The sequence below is a fragment of the Sinocyclocheilus grahami genome, unplaced genomic scaffold (genome assembly GCF_001515645.1).
Source record: "Sinocyclocheilus grahami isolate Dianchi unplaced genomic scaffold, SAMN03320097.WGS_v1.1 scaffold312.1, whole genome shotgun sequence".
In the NCBI taxonomy this organism is placed as follows: domain Eukaryota; kingdom Metazoa; phylum Chordata; class Actinopteri; order Cypriniformes; family Cyprinidae; genus Sinocyclocheilus; species Sinocyclocheilus grahami.
Genome location: NW_015505491.1, coordinates 402,098 through 404,868, shown reverse-complemented (window position 1 = coordinate 404,868; position 2,771 = coordinate 402,098). Strand labels below are relative to the sequence as shown.

At 36.7% G+C, this 2,771-nt stretch overlaps 1 protein-coding gene across 1 annotated transcript in view; it reads right to left on the bottom strand.

Moving 5' to 3' along the window:
• LOC107601745 (plexin A3-like) overlaps positions 1 to 1,377 on the bottom strand; it is a 186,457-nt gene extending 185,080 nt beyond the window's left edge. Inside the window, exon 1 of the mRNA XM_016294030.1 lies at positions 1,216 to 1,377. The gene's annotated coding sequence lies outside the window, so the exon portion shown is untranslated. The remainder of the gene's footprint in view (positions 1 to 1,215) is intronic.
• Between the last annotated feature and the right edge of the window lie 1,394 nt (positions 1,378 to 2,771).

Genomic DNA, 2,771 nt, shown 5'->3' with positions numbered 1-2,771 from the left:
ATATATATATATATATATATATATATATATATATAAATAAATAATCTAAATTAAATATACAAATACATGTATAAAATGTTATAAGAATATTTAATAAAATAATAATTGATAATAATAGTAATTTATTATTATTATCATTAATGTTACAACTTAAATTCCATACAAACCCTATGTATTATTTAATATATAGCTTTAGATCACGCTCTTATATTAATTTAATTTCCCCATGCAGATCGTCTATCCTTTCCCCAAAGCATATATTCCGATATAGAGATCGGAGATTACAGATTGTTTTCGGTTGTGAGTAAAACGCGTTTTGCTCTGTTCCCTCCTCCACAGCACCGAACATCCTGCAGCGGAGCTCGTACTAATCTCAGCCCGGGTTAGAGCATCCCTGATCCGGCTACTGCAGGCAGCCACAGCCCCTCTCCTCTCCACCCAGACATGGATCAAACTGGCACCCAAGGATTTGAATGATCAGATTTGGTACAAACGCATCAATCGCATTTTATCGCGGGGATCTCAACGCATCAATTACCCATGCAAGGAAATAAACGAAATCAATGTGCAAATGAAGCAATACATTTGATTTTAGTTTAGGCTTTAATGGGAGGAACACCATTTGGGTCATTTGCCTAGAGGAAAACAATATTTTAGTCATGTGACTGTTACAGATGTGACAGACAAACAGATTGAATGCATGATATCACCTTTTTTTCCGAGTATCTATTTAATCTGCCTGTGTTAATTAACTAAAACATTGCTTTTTTCTCTTTAACTACGACCCCTGATTGTGGTCTGTGCGGTTTATCCAAAGCAACTTTCCATCTGAAATGTCAATATGCATGTGTTAGATCCATGCACAACCACCAACAGGCAAGAATGGAATAATTATCCATTGTGTATTGGCTACTTAAAAACAGTCAAGTAATTTTAATGCATTTCTTAATGCACATGCACGGATTTTTTACCTCCTTTTAGCTAAACACTGCTTTTAATGCCTCCTTTGTTCTTGCTGGCTTTATTGACCACATCCATCAGGATCATTTCCACACAGCAGTTTAACCATCTATCCTCTCATCTAAGAGATCGCGTTGTTTTTTGTGGTAAAAGCAGCACGCGTTACATCTCCGGATCATGCATTCACGATTTCGCTACGATAAAGCCATGCATCAGAATGAATCGTTCGCGCGAGTGTTTGTGTATCACTCGTACCTGTGTTCAAAGTGCAACAGTTACATCCACAGTTGGGTTTTGTAGAGCCTCTCTGTGCGTATCGCAGGCGGATTCGGAGATATCGCTTTATTTTCCTGTGCAAAACGCCCGTATATGCGCTCAACTCGTCGATGGCATGGTATTCTCCAGTCCGTACCTCAAGAAAGCGTCGCGCTTTACTTTAGAAGCGTGGAGTCGCAGCTATCGCTTTAAATGGAGCGTACCATTCGCACGGTAGGGGAGCGGCGAGACTCGTGTGGAAAGCGTATATGTTTTGAATGGACTTAGAATAACTCAGTCACACAATGATTGAGTTTTTATTTAATTTATTGTTAAGAAAGAGCAGAATGTCTTATCATAATTTAAGGACCACGTAAATGTTTTACAGTGTTGTTGTCAATCATCCCTGTCATAATGAATGGCATCATCCCGCCCTTCATCTAGGATTCTCTAGCAACCCAGATGTTGAGTAGACTGTAAAAACAGACGGATATGTCTGGATTACAACAATTAAAGTCATGATGCTGGGAGATGAAAAAATTTGTTGCATCTTTGGCTAATAAATACAGACTAATCACTTAATCTTCCAGTCAACAAAAATGTATATATCACCCAAAAAGGAAGATACCACCCTGAAAAGATTAATTTCACTTCCCAGTTCTGTTCTTATGAAATCAAATTTGGATTTTTGTGGTTTTGAGTCAATGTTTATTAGTTTTAAAGTCATCTATATGCTAGCGTTCTCCCAAAAGTTGATTAAACATTTTTATGCATTTATGCACTTCTCTTATGGGAAATCAAATCAAAACTATTGATTAATGTCACACTTACCAGCGTATACACATTTTTAACAAATCAAATGCAATCTAGAATTAAAAGGTCCCTCTTTTTAATGTCGCATTACATATAGCAATATCATTTTATTTTTGTGTGTGTACCCATATGGCATTTTTTTCTGGCCAAAATATATTTTAAATATATTGGCAGAAATATATTTATGTAAATATATTTCAGCTATTTTTTTGTACATTTTAAAATGTATTTATTATATAGTATATAGGAATTGTCCCGAAGGAGAATCAAAATAACAGCAGCAAGATTAAATAGAGAGCAAAGTGAGACTTCAGTTGTTTCTACTGCGAAAAAGACCTCTGTAATCTCACAAGTTTTCTCTAGAGTTTCAAAAGAGCTTAAGAATGTCTCAAACTGTGCTCAGATGTGCCAGTCTGCGATCAAAAGTTCAACAATGAACGACATGATCCTGAAGCCAAATTATCTGAGCTGTGTCTTTCAAGAGCTTCTGAGACAAAAGCTGATGCCTCAATGAAGCGTAACGGAGATCTCCAACAAGCCTCCTGAGCTATAAAAAAAAAGCATCATCTGAGTATTAAAACATTCTTCTGGGAGCTCCCAACCAGGTCAAAAGTGTTCAAGCATCAGATTTGCTCTTTGATCTTCTACGACTCTTTGATTCTGCAAGTAAAATATTTCAGAGGTCACGTGGCAGAGGTCAGAATAGAGTCACGCTAAGCAAATGCATTCTGGGTGTCTTATGA